We start from the raw sequence: 11,758 nt of genomic DNA on the forward strand, positions 1-11,758 counted from the left end.
CTGCAGATCCTCTTGCAGGATTTCATCCTTTATATTTCACTGGAGGAGTAAAAACTATTTAGTGCTCCACTGAGAAAGCTACTGTGACAGGACAGATTTGCTCAGGGTTTTTATTTTCATGCAGAGTACAACTTTACTTTCCATTTTATATCATTGAAGGAAGAATCCAAATTTAATGCCAGTTCACACACAGCTGGTGTCTTCACAACTTTATTAATGAAAAATTACTTTAAACAAAATGAAGATGAATGAGAATTATTTATTACAAAAGTATTGAATCCTGAAACATTATAACTTTTCCATCAGTGGGTCCCTTGGCTTGACTTCCCTTTTTCACTTAAAGATATGCCAAGCTGAGTGGCATGTTTTCAAATCACAATAAAATCAATCAGTTACAATTTCTTCCACACACGACAACTTTCCACTGTTACTTTAGAGAACAGACTGATTAATCTCTAAGGCTCATATTTTTCCAGGAGCAGATCAGTGGCTTATCAGACCATTCCTTTCATCAACCTGGTAACATTCCTATGGCAACTACGCCACTTGCACATACAGAAAAAGCAATTTTGGGAAAAAGTGTAGCATATGTCTGTATCACTAGAAGCTCATGTTGCAGCTACATTATGGACTGAGAGCTCCACAACCCACAAGTGATTCACAATTACAGCTTAGGAGAAATTTGCAAACTACAGAACTCTTGCCTACCTTTTGAACATATTGGTACCTCTGGCAATTTTAGGGAAGTTTGACAGGAAATCAATATGGCAGAGAAACTTTGAAAATATTTGGGGTCTGTATTTTAGTATACATGGATAAGACCTAAATCAAAGCCAGATTTTTTAAATGCTTCATTTGGACTACTGGTTCCTCAAACTGAGCAAAAATAAATTTCTCTTATAGTTTTGGTTTTATTTTGCACATTATACATTGTTACTTCTCAATGATTTGTCCAGAATTAGGCAGGACATTAATTTAATATTGGTAAATCCCTCTCAAAAAACTAATAACCTACAAGACTTTTCATCATATAAGATAAATCTTTTCAAAGCTTTAGCTCTATGAACTTTCATATGTTTATATGAAAACATGTTCATTCTCATAAATTTCAATGATACATCCCTCTCTTCTACCAAAAGACTCTTGAAGTGTTTCAGGAGGATAGGTGTCCTCTTAATGATAATTTAATATTAGCAAAGAAATCAACACCATTAACCCATTACTGACTGATTAGTTTAAAATGCAAATGTAACAGAGCAGTTCACCTAAATTAAACAAACAAACAAAGGACAGTCAAGTACTTCAGGAAAAAAAAAACCAAACTTTTTCACCTCCACATTCAGGACAGAAATTGAAGCATACAGTGACGCTGGTGCAGACTGCCTCAGAATCCTCCTCTGGTTTTGATAGGCTTCAGTTCTGATACCATATAAACACCCAGTGCTCCTTCAAGTCCAATCTGATGGTGGTTTATAAGGTGACAAATTCCAAAAGTGAGCAGAGAAGCTCTCTGTGCAGACAAAAACCAGCTGGTCTCTGACTCAGAGTTCACAACCTAATCTATGCATATTCATAACACCGCATGTATATGAATTTAGGCTGTGAGATCTTCTCTTAAATCAAAAAAATCTGCTGGCAAACTGCAGCTCTTTCACATAAAGAGACACATTACACAAACAAAATCTCATGCAAACATTCCAGTTGTCAAATTTAGGTCACATTACTTTTGCAAGTTTTCCAAAACTTTCACTTGAATAGGTTTTGACCATGTCTTGCACTTTTTGATGTTATTGGTCTGGAAACCTGCTCCCACTTGAAGTTTTGCTCTTGACATAAACAGGGATAGCCTGTAAACAATTATCAGCAGCAATGACACGGTGTGGCCCTGCCAGCACAGCGTCACATTTCGCTTCTGCTACACAGAAGAGAAAGGTTTCAACACCTCCTGAACTCACCCTTTGAGACTGTCAAAGTCTGACCAACATCAAGCATCTGAAATGCTTTCTTTTTCCAGTTCATCTTCTTTGTCAACTATATTTTGAAGATATGTCCAATGTCCCAGGAGAAAAATTTGGGATCTGGGACAGAGGTCATAGATGTAGCTGTAAAATGTGTTAGGCAGTCATCCAGATACTCCTAAGTTTGGCAAAATCACTTTTTTTTTTCTGAGACCTCAATATTAATCAGTTAATTTCTATAAATTTATTAATGTGTAACACAATTTCCTATAAATGTGTATGCAAATCAGTTATTGATAGGTCCACATCTTTGAAACCAATAAATAGCCAAACACAACTGTAAGTAATTAAGATTCTAGAGTTTCTCTTCTGATACTTCAGACTAAACAGTAAGTTGGAATACACACTTAAATTTTAAAAGTTAAAATAATTTTGAGTGCCCAACTGTGTTCCAGGAAAGCAGCACTCACACTTCAAACAACAGAGAGAAAAACATTGCCCTGTACAATTTAGAGACTTTATTCAGTTATTGAGCTTTGGGCAGGGATGCCATGTAGCAGTGGGGTAAAAATTCACTGTCTGCATCAGGGGTCTGTGCCTGGTATGTGTCTCAGCTACTTTCCCACTAAAAGCACAACCAGCAATGGGGAGTGATGTACCTGGAAGTGCAATAGAGTGTACAGGGATGATTTATTTTACTTAAGACATCTCTGGCTCTCGTGGATTTGGCCTGATGTTTCTTTTGGATTCATGATGAGCCAAATACAGTCATAGCAATGAGCATTTGTTTACCTTCTACTTGGATCAAAGGAAGTTTTGAACACAAATTTGAACTCCAGGGCTAGTTCACAGATATTTATGTTTTTTCCAAGCTTAGGATCTGCTCTTAAACAAAACATAACTACCTGCAGGAGAAGTTTTGTTTACAAAAAGCAAGATGGCAAAATGCAGCTTTTTGTTATTTACAGCTATGCTGCAGTTTTACAAGAGCCAATTTTTTCTTATGCTCATCCCTTCCTTACAATGAAGGTACACAATCACAGATGCCTTGCACATTTCATTTCAACTTCAAGGCATTCTGACAAAAGAAAGCATTCAAATTCACAGCTGGATACAGATCCAGTGAAATCAATAGAGCTGTCACAACTTACTCCTACAATGAATCTGACCCTAAATCTAAAACTGCATAGCAAGGAGAGGAGAAAAAGTGACACAAACTGTGATGGAGGCAGCCACACATGATAATAATTAAAAATTACTTGCAAGAGAAATGTCCAGGTTGGGATTACCAGCAAATTCATACTTGATTGGAATGAACTGTAACTCTTACTTGTCCAGAAGATGAACTTTCTTTGGTAAGTGTATTGTCATTCCAAAGGAGTTGTCAAAGGATAAAATGTGTACCAAATCCACTATAATCAGAATCAGTGGTCCTGTAGTGACTTCAGAACAGAAATTAATCCAAAGGACATACCTCTCAAGTTTCAGTGGACCCAGGAGCAGGGAAGGAAATAAAGACCCTGTTTCCTCACATACAGGCAGGAGGAACAAGAGCTCTGTGAGCAGGGCCATGGCTCCCTCTTCCACACTCTTCCCATCTGCAGAATTAGAAGGGTTTAGTTCATTCCACAGGATCCAGCAAACACGATGTGCCTCACAGGTCACTTATCCCCAGGCAGTGGAGAACGTGTGTCCCACACCCTAAACAGGAATTTTGACCTGAAGTGCCAAGACTGTGGACACAACCTGCAGTTGATTTATTTGAATGTCACCTGCTGCCACACAACTATTTTGTGCTGTGAGTAAAATGAGGTCCAAGTGTGATGTCTTGGCAGGCACTGAGTTCTGGGGTCTGCACACTGGCCATGGTCTCCCCTGGGTTATGAGACTACAGCAGAGCACAGGACACCAAAAGAAGCAGTGTGGCTGGCACAGCAGCAAGAGAGACACAACTGAATCCTTGACATGGGATCTAATTTGCTAATGAAAGAATAGACTGAGATACATCTTGCTGACAGTAGTGACCAAATGAGAGGAGCTCACAAGTTCTGTGGTTGTGCTGCGTGCTACCTCCTATGTCAGCACTTTTGGATATGCAGTTTAGAGTAGGAGGCTGGAGTTTTACACTAACTCCTTTGCCACAGAATTATCCCTGGAAATGTTTTCTGCATTATCTTGAAGCCTGTGCACATTAAAGTACTCTATATATAACTAAACCCACCACCCTTTAGTTGAGAAAGCTTGCTATTTTATTAAGCAGCACAGCTGCTTTAAATGTTGATATTGAGTTCCAGGGTTTGGGGGAGAAAAATGCATATACTAGACACAAGCTCATCACACTAATTACTTTGTTTCATTAAGAGATAGTATTAATTTTCCAGGAAATCTGCAGCAAACTACACTGCAAGTACAAGCAGAAGAGTGAAGTGGGAAACAGCAATCAGACATGGCATTTCCAGAGCAGTGTCAGTGTGGCTCCACGAGGACAAAACTGAGGGATCTGCATCTGCTCTGTGCAGCCATCCCACTCCAATGGCTCCTGCAAGCAATGCTCCCAGCTCCAGAGAGGAATCCAAGAGCCATGGGAAATCTAGGGACCAAAACCTTAGCAGAGGCCTGGTGCCTAAAATTTTTCTTCTGATTTTAGGCAACAGGCTGCTCCAAAGCTTATTCAGGTATGATGAGGCACCTGTTTTTTTCCCCCCCGTGTAAAGTGTTCTAAGTGCTGACAAAACCAGGGTGACCCAGGTGATGGTGCTATCATCCAATGTTTTCCATACTGTTTTATAGTCATTAGTCACAAAACACTTTTGAATATTGACATTCTTATGCACTCAATCACAGTGTAGTTCTAGTGATACTTACAAGGCTAACCCAATCAGACTGCAAAGGAAATATTTCAAGACCTTGTTTTCTCTATTACAAATGTAATTCAAAATCAGAAATTTGGTTTCTCTCCAAGCTGAGTGACAGTCAGAGACTACAACATATTTCCTTCTCTCTCTGATATGTGCCAATCAACTGCACTGCGCTCCTGCCACTCAATTATCACAGTACAGAAAGCAAATGTTAACACAGGGAATTCTGTGAGCTCTGCAGCCTTTGAGTTGTTTTCTGTCCTTTGTCTCCCCTGTCCAGCTGAGAAGGGGCAGTGATAGAAAGGGTTGGTGGCATCCAGTCAAAGTCAACTCACCACTCCGCCAATTACAACTCAGCAAAGGGAGATATGAAAATAAAGCAGATATTGCACAGCCAGGTGAAAAACAGCAGGACAAGAGCCAGACTTCCTGGTCTGCCAGTGAAAGTGCAGCACTGTGCAGCATTTTGCATAGGTAGAAAAGCTCTTCTGCCTCCCACCATGAAAAAATTCACCCAAAAGGAATGAACAAATGAATCCACCACAGTGGCTGATACACTGGCCCTGGGACCTGTGCAGGTTTGGCTCCTTAGAAACCATGAACTGGGAGGGTCCATTTCTTAGAGACCAAGAACACCAATGAACCAGTTCTGCCTGCAAGACCTAACCCACCATAAATATGGTCAGTAACCCATGTTTCAGACAACAAAAATGTTTCAGATAAACACACACATGATGGTTTTGCTGTTGCCTCCTCAGATACTTGTACCAGCGCAGGGAAATTCAGAGACCTTTCAATACTACTCAGTTCCCTTTACTCCATCATATTTTAATCTATTTGTTAGCAAAAAGACTATCCAAAAAGCAGATGCAGCAGCAGCTCAGTGGCTCAGTAACTAGACTACAACAGGAATATGGTAGCTAGTAGCACATCCTAATGCTGCTGAAGTCATTAGCAAAGATCTCTTTGACTCCAGAAAATCAGCATGAAGCTCTGAAACACTCCTGTGAAGTCAGCTGGCATTTTTCTGGACTCTAAAACATTTTCTGGTTGGAGTATATGTGCATCAGGTCTAAGCTTGTCTTTCTCAAAGACCCTTCAGAAACAGCACATGATCCATACGAAGTCAAAGTTACTGATACAGAGCAAACAGATTTCAAGTTTCATCAAATACTGAGCCTGGTTCTCTCTTACTTACATTGCCTTTATACCTGCAAAATATCAGTGCATGAATCAAGAATAACTTACCTGCACTGAATAACTCCTGATTTATGTGTTACTTGGAATTCACAGCAGTGCATAAAAAGTCATAAATCAGACCCACTGCTTATATTTTTAAGTACATTCCTACTCGTGTGAGAGCAAGATTCTCAGTTATCATAAATCAGAACAGCTCTGCTTGCTTTCCTATCTTAAGAAGAATTACAGCATTTATAGCCACTAAGAGATTTGGCTCTCATTTCAATAATTTAATTGATAGGAAGGAGCTTCCCAAGTGCCTGCATGCATAGTTCCACAGCTGAGCCATGTTTTACCATAGCTACAAGATGGATGAATCTTGCAAATGTTGTATTTCTGGTCAGCTTAAACATAAATGTAGAAGGCTGTAGTGAGAGTCCTATGTATTGGATAAGTGGGTCCTAGCTATTCCAAATGAGCTACAGCTGTGAAGTCCTTAGTTGGGCAGCAGCTGTAGCTCGTGAAGATAGCTGGGATAAAAGGGGGTGGGCTGAGCGCCTTGGAGGAGCTTCTGTGAAGCCATGAGGAGCTGCACAGCAGAGAAGAGTGGTATGGTAGAAAACTAGCTAGAAGGTATGGACTTTAAGATTATAGTAACAATAGTATGGGACTCTAGAAATATGATAACAACAGAAGGCCTCTCTGCCACTCCTTCCCCCTCCCACTTTTCCCCTGCTCCAGTGCGTGTCCTTCCCACTGGCTAGAGTGCTTCACAGAGAGCTCCTTCATGGGCTCCTCTTCGAGGGCCACAGCCCCTGTCAGGAATCTTCTCCAGCACAGAGCAGCATCCTTCAGGTCTCTGCACATGCTGCAGCTTTCTTCAGGCCATGGCTACCTGGAGCGTAGCAAAATGTGGCTCCAGAGTGGTGTCAGCCCCAGCACGGTCCTCTCCATGGCTTCAGTGAAATCCCTGCTTCCCCAGGGGTCTGCAGGGGAATCACTGCTTCAACACCCAGGGCACCACAAACACCACCTTCTCCTCCTCCTCCTCTGCAACTTTGGGCCCTGCAGGGTGGTTTTCACACGGTTTCTTTCCCCTCACTCCTTTCTCTCTCTCAGCACAGCTTTGCACACCTACTTCTATTATAGACACACAGGGCAAGTCACCCTGAAATCCAAATACTGGGTGAAGCAGGAGTTTCCTGCAAAATGATTCCCTCCTCCCAACTCTTCCTGGAGCTGTGTATTGGAAGCAGGCAGCATCTTTGCCGGTGTTCACCAGCCAGAGGAAAAATCCTAATGTGTAAATCAGACTATCCACAGTATAGATGGTGTCTCCTCTCCTCCTCTTCCTTTCAGCACCTTGCTAACTCCAGTTATAAATCCTTAATCAATGTGTTCTCAGTCTGCAGTTGCTACTTTTCCCTGTTTCCGTGGCTTGAGAGGAAAAGGATAATTCTAGAAGTATCAGCTACTTACAGCCAGCTTTTGCCCTACTCGGAGGAGGACCAAAGAACTTTCCTCCTTACTTCATACAATGCAGGGAAAACAGCAGCAGCGCTTGCTTTATGGAACATACAAAATGGAAGCAAATAAACATGACAGCACTCTCCATAAAGAATGAGCAATCCCACAGATACCATGTTCTCTCTCACATGTCATCTGTCCCTGTGTGACGGTTTTCTAGATTCCAGCACATGCCATTTGTTTGGACAAACCACTTCCAAGAGACCTGCCCAGTAATGCAGCAGACTGAAATCACCTAGAGGAGGTGCTATTAATTTTAGAGAAAAAGAGAATTTTGTATTTTATGTGTTTTTATGTGTGTTTATGTGTAATTTTGGACATTATGTGTTTGTAGGACCTGGGAGGACACCTCCAAAATTCCTTAATGACTAAGTAATTTTGTGTCCCAAAGGCAGAAATACTCTCAGAGTGAAAGCCAACCTGCAACGCATCACGTAAGGAGGTTCAGTAGCACACAGGCTGCTTCCTGGTCTGCCCTGCTGCCTCTGGCCCCCCTTCCTTGCTGTGCAGCAGCTCATTGTGATTATCAGGACATGCTGGGCTGCAGGGACAGACTACTGGCCTATAAAGGTCCCAGCTATAAAACATCTCTGTTTCAGGTACTTCAGCTGAAAGAACTCCTGTCAAGCAGAACTGTGGATTAAACTACACATAAAGCAGATTCCTCTTCATTGGGGGCAGTTAGGGATGACCTCCTGGACATTCTAAAGGACTACTTAAATCACTGCAGTACAACATGGAAAAATACTAAAAAGGCCTTATTCTATGTCTGTCCCTCAGCTTTAGTATATTTTTTTAATAGGTTGAGGGAGATTACTTGAAAATGTGGCTATATTATACTATACTGTATAAACACTATACTGTAGCCACATTCTGGAAAAAAAATACAGCGCCTTGCAGGATCCAGACACACTGGCCCTGCATCAGCAACCAAATGATAATGCTGTTTTCCATCATCCACTAACAGATTCAGTATTTCAGTAGTTCTTGATACAGATTAATGCCCTACATGGTGCATTAAAACTTTGTTTCCCCCAAATATTGGTGTATGTAGCCTACCTTCAATGTAGTCCCTTTGAATTCAGTGATAGTTCTCATTTAGAGACAATAACTTGAGCAGAGGGTGTAGGATAACAGAAATGTAATGGTTGTACATAGCAACATAGTTACTGCTAGAATAAAATAATAGTTTTGAAATTATTTCTTTATTTCAAAGACTTCATGTAAATTGCTGCAGATTACTCAGTAAAAGAGTGACCAAATGATCCATACTTGTATGGTTAAAACCTAAATGTTTACAACTTGAATTGACCCAGGCCATATTTTTGTTTATATTCCTTTTTCATCCTGTTTAGAGTACACAGGCTTATACAGATCTTAAATACTAAAAACAAATCAAAACTATTTTAGCCTCTAATCTCTCTGATATTTACTGAGGAGGGAACAAGGAATGTGTCTGAAAGGGTATGGCTGCTAAGAGAGACCAACCCCTCAGCATGGATGGCTGAAGCAGGGTGGTTAAAAACCTGAAACTGGAGAGCCACTGTGGGTCTTTCTTTGTGAATTTAAATCCTACCATCTATGGAATGGTAGCAATCCCAGCTACTGAAAGTCTCCTGCAGCATTTCCAGGGTTATCTGTTTCTATAGGGTTAGAACTGCCTTTGGGGAGAGGGGGGTGCAGAATAAGGTGCAGAGGAAAACAAGAGTGGTACCTGGGAGAAATAATGGTATTTTTTCTTTTCCTTTTGAAACAAAAGAGCAGTTTTCCCAGTAGAGCTTGAAATCTAAACATTTTCCTTAGTTCTTGTTTTGTTCCAATTGGTTCGCTTTTTCTGAGTCCTTAGAACTCTCCCATATTTAATGGGTGACTCTCCTCCAAAGCCAAAAGGAAGCAGATGTAAGGCCTGCAAGGGCTGCAGTCTTAACACACTGTAACACCAGCTGCGAGGATTAAATTGTCATCTTATGTTCAGTGCTGGCAAAAGCTGAGTATGTGACAGAGATGGTGACAGTGGATTGAATGTCTGCGTGGCAGTTACTTTGAATATCACTCGTACCACACACATCAAGCCAGTCGGCACATTAGTGCCTGTGACTGGGATCAGTCTGAGCAGTCATTACGTTGCCTTTCTTCCTTCATCTTGTATGCTGTCACACATTGCAGCACTCCCTCCTACAAAACAGCATGCCTCCCAAAAGCAGGTTTCAGTTCTGCACGCCATGTGGCAGAGGGGATCTGTCTCTCCTTCTTGCTCAAGGACATGGTGCTGGCTTCACAGACAGTATTTGCAGGTGAGACTCAGCCTGGGTGTGAAGCAGGCTGCTCCCAGGCAGAGACCTCTGGCCAGTGGCAGGGCTGGTGCAGAGGAGCTCAGACAAGGACCTGCGAGGACACCTCCAAGCCAGGGCAGCACCTGGGGACGTGCTTTGGCTCTTGGCACAGCCCATTATCTGCCAGCACCATCCACGTCAGTTCCAGTTACCGTCAGCCTGTAAATCCCAGCAGCTGAGGAACCAGCACACATTCACTGCTGCTGTCTCTCCTCCGTGGTGGCCATTCCTGGCAGAGAGGCAGCATGGACAGCTGGAGGTGGCAGCTTCTCAAACTACTCTAGCTTGCACTGCCAGGGCTTATCATCTGTGCACAGAGAGAACTCCAGCAAAAGTTGTTGTGTGGCTTTACAATTTTGCCTGTGGATGAAGTAGCAAAATCCAGAAAAATTGTGCTGGCATGGTACAGCTCACCAAAAGAACCTAATGCTCCTGCATTAGCTCTTCACCCTTTATAAAACCAACTTATGCTAAGGAGTCCTTAGCTGCTAATAGTTATTCTGTCAAGTCAGGGCTCTAAAGCACACAGACTTTCCCTGCATTTTTGTAAACTTTTCTCATATTCATTTTTAAAGACCACACAGCCCAGATGCTGTAAGAAGGACATTGGATGTTACATGCACCCAAGTGTGATTCAAGCCTGAGAGCTGTAAGGCAGAGTTGTTCCAGTCTGCCTCTAGAATTTGCCATCACTCTCCCACCTTTAGAGGGGTGGTTTTTAAGCTGATAGACCAGAGATCAGTGGCATCAGTTTTCTTGATTTCCTTGCCACTTTCTGAAGCTAAACCAGCAGTTGGTACTGGAGTCTTGGCACTCAAGGTCTGAACCTCATTAAGCTGAAATTCGGGTTATGTTATATTCTTTTTAAATGCTCTTTTTTGCTGATTCTCTCTCCATTGCAAGAATGAAGCTGATTATTAGTTGCATTTCCATTCTGCATGACACACACTATGGCAGGTAGCAGAAAATACTCATCTGCACATGTTTTATGATTCAAAAACTAGAGGACACCAGTCTGCAGATCCTGTAGCAAAGAAATCAAATGGATTATGTAGTGAGATTATACATCATCATTTCTGTACTGTGCCCTTCCCACAGGTGTGCTCACTGGGTTTGGGATTTTTTAATATTATTTGATTCAGTTGATTTTCTGTTTAACCTTTTTATATTTGACTGAAGCAACAGAAGCAGTTCCTTAATCCTCTCCTTAAACCTTTGCTGGTAGCTACTAAGTGGTGTTATTTATAGCCCAGGCAAGACTGGATGGTTTATTATAATGATGACTCAAGCCTATGCGTCTTTATAATTATTGCCAGGACTACTGGTGCCATGCTGTGAGGCTTATAAAAAAGTGCTGAGAACCTTTACTGGTTGTTCCTCAGCCTTCTTGTCTTTCCTCTGTCCTGGCCAACTTCAAAGCAATAAACACTTGAACCTTCAGGACTCTCACAAATCTGGACAGGGCACAAACTTTGCAGCAGTTCCCTCAGCAGAAGCAGTTCACCAAAGTGGAATGCTGAGGGGAGAAAAAAAGAAACTCTCGGTTTTCTGGTATTTTTGTTCTTCTTTTGCACTGCTTTGGTAGCAATGAGGCATTCCCTCCACAGACAACTTGGGCCAAGGGGTGTCTGTGTTTGTGCAGTCTTGGTAACACTGGGCTGAGTCCTGAAAGTTCAAGGAAGCAGTTTACTGTCCCTGGATTGATAGAAAAGCTCAAATGCTTTCAAGTACCAGAGATCCCAAGGCAGAATTTCAGCACAGGTGACATGGCCTGGCAGCTGGTGGCCCTCTGACTGGCAATGGCACATGGATGGACCTGGCTGTTAGAAATGTGGTTGTGGGACATTCCTGGCTTTTGGGCATCAGCTGCAGCAAAGGAAAGCAGCTCTGAGAACCAGAGCAG

Source organism: Melospiza georgiana, chromosome 4 (assembly GCF_028018845.1).
Source record: "Melospiza georgiana isolate bMelGeo1 chromosome 4, bMelGeo1.pri, whole genome shotgun sequence".
Classification (NCBI taxonomy): domain Eukaryota; kingdom Metazoa; phylum Chordata; class Aves; order Passeriformes; family Passerellidae; genus Melospiza; species Melospiza georgiana.